The sequence below is a fragment of the Capra hircus genome, chromosome 3 (assembly GCF_001704415.2).
Source record: "Capra hircus breed San Clemente chromosome 3, ASM170441v1, whole genome shotgun sequence".
Lineage (NCBI taxonomy): Eukaryota > Metazoa > Chordata > Mammalia > Artiodactyla > Bovidae > Capra > Capra hircus.
The window spans coordinates 66,473,483-66,482,628 of record NC_030810.1 but is presented as its reverse complement, the minus strand read 5'-3'; positions in this window follow the sequence as shown (position 1 = coordinate 66,482,628).

Genomic DNA, 9,146 nt, shown 5'->3' with positions numbered 1-9,146 from the left:
GTGAAATGAGTGCAATTGAACATTGGCATTTCCCTTCTTTGCGATTGTAATGAAAACTAACCTTTTCCAGTCCTATGGCCACTCCTGAGTTTTCCAAATTTGTGGGTATTGAGTGCAGCACTTTAACAGCATCATCTTTTAAGAATTGAAATAGATCAGCTGGAAATTTCATCATCTCCACTAGCTTTGTTAATAATAATGCTTCTTATGGTCTACTTAACCTCCTGCTCCAGGATGTCTGGCTCTAGGCGAGTGATCACAGCATTGTGGTTATCTGAGTTATGTTGGTTTTATCAGTTAGTTTAGAAGAGGGGGGGGACTTTACACCAGGAGTTGGCAAACTTTGGCTTCTAGACAAAATGTGCACTGCTGCCTGTTTTTCTAAATAAAGTTTTATTGGTACACTACCACAGTCATTCATTTGCATACCATCTCTGGCTATTTTCATGCCACAACCACAGAGTTGAATTGTTTCCCAGAAACACTGCTTTACCCACAAAATCAAAATATTTCCTTTTGTGTCCTTAACAGAAATTTTTCCACCCACTGTTTTAGAAGGTAGAGACTAAATTTGCAATAGAGGTAAAAATTACCTTGAAAAAGTGTGTCAAGAATGCCACTGAAAATCAAAAAAGAAAAATCATATAATTTAAACATATTAAAATCAATTCTCCTCTAATTTATTTGTAAATTTGATGTGCTGTGTAGTAAAAATATATTTTTGTAAAGAGAGGTAGGCTACTACTTTTCTACATATTTAAATAAAAGTGCTTAACATACTTTTAAAAATTGTCAGGATAATATAGAAGAAAAACAAAGAAGAGGAGCCATGTCTATTCCATATGAAAACCTTTCTAGGGCTGCGTTCAACAGACCAGTGCACTCTGGGTCCTAGTCATACAGACAAAGCTACAGAACAGTTTACAAAAATCTAGAGATAAATACTTCTAGAAACTAACTTAAAGGTTTTATTTCATATCAGCTGGAAATAAACTGTTGAATAAATAGTCTCAGACAACTTGAAAGCCACCTAGAAAAAAGGAGATTAGATATCATATTCATATATGTGGTAGTGGTGATGGTTTAGTTGCTAAGTCATGTCTGACTCCTTGTGACCCCATGGACTGTACATGGACTGTACAAGGTCCTCTGTACATGGGATTTTCTAGGCAAGAATACTGGAGTGGGTTGCCATGCCCTCCTCCAGGGCATCAGCCCGACCTAGGGATTGAACCTGAATCTCTTACACGTCCTGCATTGGCAGGCAGATTCTTCGCCACTGAGCCAGCTGGGATTCCCATATACATACATATATAATGGCAAAGTAAATTCCAGATTTCCTACATTGAAACATGAAGATTGAAATATAAAACTTGGAAATCACAAATAATTTTTTAAAATCTTAGAATGTGGTAGTCCTTTCTAAGCAAGACAAAAGTCCACAAGATCTAAGATATATACAAAAGTGCAGAAAACAGAAGTAAACCCTTTTTGTCAAGAAAACAAAGATCTCTGAAAATATATTTTCCACTTTTGTTATAGGAAAAGCTGGTTTATTTAAGCAGCATGAAAGAAATATATGAGTAGAAGTTCACAGGAAAGAAAGAAAACATAATCAAACTTATGATTAGTGAAATGAAACTAAAACTACCAGATATAAGCTTTCACTTTCAGACTGACAAAGGTCAAAAAATTTGGTAGCAAGTTTTGTTAGAAAGCAGTGGAAGGAAGGGCTGTCTCATATGGGAGTATAATGTATAATTTCTGTTGAGTATTTGTCTTAATATTTCTTACATTTTAATGTATTTATGTCTTAATAGAGCATGTTCACTTTTAGGAAAAGACATGCACAATTACACACACATGCACCACACACAAATGAGATCCATTGTAGTATCGCTTTTAATAAAAAGTGGTAATTAGTTTCCATGTATTTATTTTTGCTTTTCTTTTTATTATTCTAAGAGGTGGGTCAAAAAAGGTCTTGCAGAAATTTATGTTAAAGAGTGTTCTTCGTATATTTTCCTCTAAGAGTTTTATAGTTTCTGGCCTTACAGTCAGGTCTTTAATCCATTTTGAGTTTTTTTCCATCTATCTATTTTACACATGGTGGTGCATTTATGTCTGTGCTACTTTCTCCATTTGCCCCACTCTTTCCTTCCCCCATTGTGTCCACAAGTCCATTCTTTCCATCTGTGTCTCCACTCCTTCCCTGCAAACATGTTCATCAGTATGATTTTTCTAGATTCCATATATGTGTGTTAATATACTATATTTATTTTTTCTTTCTGAATTATTTCATTCTGTATAACAGGCTCCTGGGTTTATCCACCTCACTAGAACTGACTCAAATTCATTTCTATGGCTGAATAATATTCCACTGTATGTATGTACCACATCTTCTTTACCATTCATCTGTCAGTGGACATCTAGTTGCTTCCATGTCCTAGCTATTGTATATAGTGCTTCTGTGAACATTGGAGTGCATGTGTCTTTTTCAATTATGGTTTGCTTAGGGTATATGTCCAAGAGTGGGATTGCTGGGTCATATGGTAGTTTTATTCCTAGTTTTTAAAGGAATCTCCATACTGTTCTCCACAGAGGCTGCATCAATTTACATTCCCACCAACAGTGTAGAAGGGTTCCCTTCCCTCCACATCCTCTCCAGCATTTATTGTTGGTAGATTTTTTTATGATGGCCATTCTGACTGGTGTGAGATAATACCTCATTAAAGTTTTGATTTGCATTTATATAATAATTAGTGATGTTCAGCATCTTTTCACATGTTTACTGTCAATCTGTATGTCTTTGGAGAAATATCCGTTTAGGTCTTCTGCCCATTTTATAATTGGGCTGTTTGTTTTCCTGATGTTAAGCTGTATGTGCTGCTTATACACTTTGGAAATTAATCCTTTGTCAGTTGTTTATTTTCTTTTTTTTTAAAATTTTTATCTTTATTTTACTTTACAGTACTGTATTGGTTTTGCCATACATTGACATGAATCTGCCACGGGTGTACATGCGTTCCCAAACATGAACCCCCCTCCCACCTCCCTCCCCATAACATCTCTCTGGGTCATCACCGTGCACCAGCCCCAAGCATGCTGTATCCTGCGTTGGACATAGATTGGCAATTCGATTCTTACATGATAGTATACATGTTACAATGCCATTCTCCCAAATCATCCCACCCTCTGCCTCTCCCTCTGAGTCCAAAAGTCCATTATACACATCTGTGTCTTTTTTGCTGTCTTGCATACAGGATCATCATTGCCATCTTTCTAAATTCCATATATATGTGTTAGTATACTGTATTGGTGTTTTTCTTTCTGGGTTACTTCACTCTGTATAATCGGCTCCAGTTTCATCCATCACATCAGAACTGATTCAAATGTATTCTTTTTAATGGCTGAGTAATACTCCATTGTGTATATGTACCACAGCTTTCTTATCCATTCATCTGCTGATGGACATCTAGGTTGTTTCCATGTCCTGGCTATTATAAACAGTGCTGCAATAAACATTGGGGTACATGTGTCTCTTTCAATTCTGGTTTCCTCGGTGTGTATGCCCAGAAGTGGGATTGCTGGGTCATAAGGTAGTTCTATTTGCAGTTTTTTAAGGAATCTCCACACTGTTCTCCAAAGTGGCTGTACTAGTTTGCATTCCCACCAACAGTGTAAGAGGGTTCCCTTTTCTCCACACCCTCTCCAGCATTTATTGCTTGTAGATTTTTGGATCGCAGCCATTCTGACTGGTGTGAAGTGGTACCTCATTGTGGTCTTGATTTGCATTTCTTTAATAATGAGTGATGTTGAGCATCTTTTCATGTGTTTGTTAGCCATCCGTATGTCTTCTTTGGAGAAATGTCTATTTAGTTCTTTGGCCCATGTTTTGATTGGGTCGTTAATTTTTCTGGAATTGAGCTGCAGAAGTTGCTTGTATATTTTTGAGATTAGTTGTTTGTCAGTTGCTTCATTTGCTATTATGTTCTCCCATTCAGAAGGCTGTCTTTTCACCTTGCTTATATTTTCCTTTGTTGTGCAGAAGCTTTTAATTTTAATTAGATCCCATTTGTTTATTTTTGCTTTTATTTCCAGTATTCTGGGAGGAGGGTCATAGAGGATCCTACTGTGATTTATGTCGGAGAGTGTTTTGCCTATATTCTCCTCTAGGAGTTTTATAGTTTCTGGTCTTACATTTAGATCTTTAATCCATTTTGAGTTTATTTTTGTGTGCAGTGTTAGAAAGTGATCTAGTTTCATTCTTTCACAAGTGGTTGGCCAGTTTTCCCAGCACCACTTGTTAAAGAGATTGTCTTTACTCCATTGTATATTCTTGCCTCCTTTGTCAAAGATAAGGTGTCCATATGTGTGTGGATTTATCTCTGGGCTTTCTATTTGGTTCCATTGATCTATATTTCTGTCTTTGTGCCAGTACCATACTGTCTTGATGACTGTGGCTTTGTAGTAGAGCCTGAAGTCAGGCAAGTTGATTCCTCCAGTTCCATTCTTCTTTCTCAAGATTGCTTTGGCTATTCGAGGTTTTTTGTATTTCCATACAAATCTTGAAATTATTTGTTCTAGTTCTGTGAAAAATATGGCTGGTAGCTTGATTGGGATTGCATTGAATTTGTAAATTGCTTTGGGTAGTATACTCATTTTCACTATATTGATTCTTCCGATCCATGAACATGGTATATTTCTCCATCTATTAGTGTCCTCTTTGATGTCTTTCATCAGTGTTTTATAGTTTTCTATATACAGGTCTTTAGTTTCTTTAGGTAGATATATCCCTAAGTATTTTATTCTTTTCGTTGCAATGGTGAATGGAATTGTTTCCTTAATTTCTTGTTCTACTTTCTCATTATTAGTGTATAGGAATGCAAGGGATTTCTGTGTGTTGATTTTATATCCTGCAACTTTACTATATTCATTGATGAGCTCTAGTAATTTTCTGGCGGAGTCTTTAGGGTTTTCTATGTAGAGGATCATGTCATCTGCAAACAGTGAAAGTTTTATTTCTTCTTTTCCAATTTGGATTCCTTTTATTTCTTTTTCTGCTCTGATTGCTGTGGCCAAAACTTCCAGAACTATGTTGAATAGTAGCGGTGAAAGTGGGCACCCTTGTCTTGTTCCTGACTTTAGAGGAAATGCTTTCAAGTTTTCACCAATGAGGATAATGTTTGCTGTGGGTTTGTCATATATAGCTTTTATTATGTTGAGGTATGTTCCTTCTATTCCTGCTTCCTGGAGAGTATTTATCATAAATGGATGTTGAATTTTGTCAAAGGCCTTCTCTGCATCTATTGAGATAATCATATGGTTTTTATTTTTCAATTTGTTAAGGTGGTGAATTACATTGATTGATTTGCAGATATTGAAGAATCCTTGCATCCCTGGGATAAAGCCCACTTGGTCATGGTGTATGATCTTTTAGGTGTGTTGTAGGATTCTGATTGCTAGAAATTTGTTGAGGATTTTTGCATCTATGTTCATCAGTGATATTGGCCTGTAGTTTTCTTTTTTTGTAGTATCTTTGTCAGGTTTTGGTATTAGGGTGATGGTGGCCTCATAGAATGAGTTTGGAAGTTTACCTTCCTCTGCAATTTTCTGGAAGAGTTTCAGTAGGATAGGTGTTAGCTCTTCTTGAAATTTTTGGTAGAATTCAGCTGTGAAGCCGTCTGGACCTGGGCTTTTGTTTGCTGGAAGATTCCTGATTACAGTTTCAATTTCCATGCTTGTGATGGGTCTGTTAAGATTTTCTATTTCTTCCTGGTTCAGTTTTGGAAAATTGTATTTTTCTAAGAATTTGTCCATTTCTTCCACGTTGTCCATTTTATTGGCATATAATTGCTGATAGTAGTCTCTTATGATCCTTTGTATGTCTGTGTTGTCTGTTGTGATCTCTCCATTTTCATTTCTAATTTTATTGATTTGATTTTTCTCTCTTTGCTTCTTGATGAGTCTGGCTAATGGTTTGTCGATTTTATTTATCCTTTCAAAGAACCAGCTTTTGGCTTTGTTGATTTTTGCTATGGTCTCTTTTGTTTCTTTTGCATTTATTTCTGCCCTAATTTTTAAGATTTCTTTCCTTCTACTAACTCTGGGGTTCTCCAATTCTTCCTTTGCTAGTTGCTTTAGGTGTAGAGTTAGGTTGTTTATCTGACTTTTTTCTTGTTTCTTGAGGTATGCCTGTATTGCTATGAATTTTCCTCTTAGCACTGCTTTTATAGTGTCCCACAGGTTTTGGGTTGTTCTGTTTTCATTTTCATTCGTTTCTATGCATATCTTGATTTCTTTTTTGATTTCTTCTGTGATTTGTTGGTTATTCAGAAGTGTTCCTCTTAGCACTGCTTTTATAGTGTCCCACAGGTTTTGGGTTGTTCTGTTTTCATTTTCATTCGTTTCTATGCATATTTTGATTTCTTTTTTGATTTCTTCTGTGATTTGTTGGTTATTCAGAAGTGTTCCTCTTAGCACTGCTTTTATAGTGTCCCACAGGTTTTGGGTTGTTCTGTTTTCATTTTTATTCGTTTCTATGCATATTTTGATTTCTTTTTTGATTTCTTCTGTGATTTGTTGGTTATTCAGAAGTGTGTTGTTCAACCTCCATATGTTGGAATTTTTAATACTTTTCCTCCTGTAATTGAGATCTAATCTTAATGCATTATGGTCAGAAAAGATGCTTGGAATGATTTCGAGTTTTTTGAATTTATCAAGTTTAGACTTATGGTCCAGGATGTGATCTATCCTGGAGAAGGTTCCATGAGCACTTGAGAAAAAGGTGAAATTCATTGTTTTGGGGTGAAATGTCCTATAGATATCAATTAGGTCTAACTGGTCTAATGTATCATTTAAAGTTTGCGTTTCTTTGTTGATTTTCTGTTTAGTTGATCTGTCCATAGGTGTGAGTGGGGTATTAAATCTCCCACTATTATTGTGTTATTGTTGATTTCCCCTTTCATACTTGTTAGCATTTGTCTTACATATTGCGGTGCTCCTATATTGGGTGCATATATATTTATAATTGTTATATCTTCTTCTTGGATTGATCCTTTGATCATTATGTAGTGGCCTTCTTTGTCTCTTTTCACAGCCTTTGTTCTAAAGTCTATTTTATCGGATATGAGTATTGCCACTCCTGCTTTCTTTTGGTCTCTATTTGCGTGGTATATCTTTTTCCAGCCCTTCACTTTCAGTCTGTATGTGTCCCTTGTTTTGAGGTGGGTCTCTTGTAAGCAGCATATAGAGGGGTCTTGTTTTTGTATCCATTCGGCCAGTCTTTGTCTTTTGGTTGGGGCATTCAACCCATTTACGTTTAAGGTAATTATTGATAAGTATCATCCTGTTACCATTTACTTTATTGTCTTAGGTTCGGGTTTATACACCCTTTTTGTGTTTCCTGTCTAGAGAATATCCTTTAGAATTTGTTGGAGAGCTGGTTTGGTGGTGCTGAATTCTCTCAGCTTTTGCTTGTCTGTAAAGCTTTAGATTTCTCCTTCATATTTGAATGAGATCCTTGCTGGCTACAGTAATCTGGGCTGTAGGTTATTGTCTTTCATCACTTTAAGTATGCCTTGCCATTCCCTCCTGGCCTGAAGAGTTTCTATTGAAAGATCAGCTGTTATCCTTATGGGAATCCCCTTGTGTGTTATTTGTTGTTTTCCCCTTGCTGCTTTTAATATTTGTTCTTTGTGTTTGATCTTTGTTAATTTGATTAATATGTGTCTTGGGGTGTTTCGCCTTGGGTTTATCCTATTTCGAACTCTCCGGGTTTCTTGGACTTGGGTGATTATTTCCTTCCCCATTTTAGGGAAGTTTTCAGCTATTATCTCCTCAAGGATTTTCTCAAGGTCTTTCTTTTTGTCTTCTTCTTCTGGGACTCCTATAATTCGAATGTTGGAGCGTTTCATATCGTCCTGGAGGTCTCTGAGATTGTCCTCATTTCTTTTAATTCGTTTTTCTTGTTTCCTCTCTGATTCATTTATTTCTACCATTCTATCTTCTATTTCACTAATCCTATCTTCTGCCTCTGTTATTCTGCCATTTGTTGCCTCCAGAGTGTTTCTGATCTCATTTATTGCATTATTCATTATATATTGACTCTTTTTTATTTCTTCTAGGTCCTTGTTAAACCTTTCTTGCATCTTCTCAATCCTTGTCTCCAGGCTATTTATCTGTGATTCCATTTTGATTTCAAGATTTTGGATCATTTTCACTATTTGGAATTCTTTCTCAGGTAGATTCCCTACCTCTTCCTCTTGTTTGGTTTGGTGGGCAACCCTCCTGTTCCTTTACCTGCTGAGTATTCCTCTGTCTCTTCATCTTGATTATATTGCTGCGTTTGGGGTGGCCTTTTTATATTCTGGTAATTTGTGGAGTTCTCTTTATTATGGAGCTTCCTCACTGTGGGTGGGGTTGTATCAGTGGCTTGTCTAGGTTTCCTGGTTAGGGAGGCTTGTGTTGGAGTTCTGGTGGTTGGAGCTGGGTTTCTTCTCTCTGGAATGCAGTGGAGTGACCAGTAATGGGTTATAAGACGTCAAAGGTTTTGGAATAACTTTGAGCTGCCTGTATATTGATGCTCAGGGGTGTGTTCCTGTGTTGCTGGAGAATTTGCATGGTATGTCTTGTTCTGGAACTTTTTGGTCCTTGGGTGGAGCTTGGTTTCTGTGTAGGTATGGAGGCATTTGATGAGCTCCTATTGCTTAATGTTCCCTGAATTCAGGAGTTCTCTGATGTTTTCAGGCTTTGGACTTAAGCCTCCTACTTCTGGTTTTCAGTTTTATTTTTACAGTAGCCTCTAGACTTCTCCATCTATACAGCACTGATGATAAAACATCTAGGTTAAAGATGAAAAGTTTCTCCACATTGAGGGACAGAGAGGTTCACTGAGTTACAAGAAGAGAAGAGGGAGGGGGTAGTTAGAGGTGACTGGAATGAGATACAGTGAGATCAAAAGAGGAGAGAGCAAGCTAGCCAGTAGTCACTTCCTTATGTGCATTCCATAGTCTGGACCGCTCAGAGGTATTTACGGAGTTATACAGGGAAGAGGAGAGGGAGGAAGTAGACAGAGGTGGCCAGGAGGATAAGAGAGAGGAATGAGAAGGAGAGAGACAAATCCTGCCAGTAACCAGTTCCTTAGG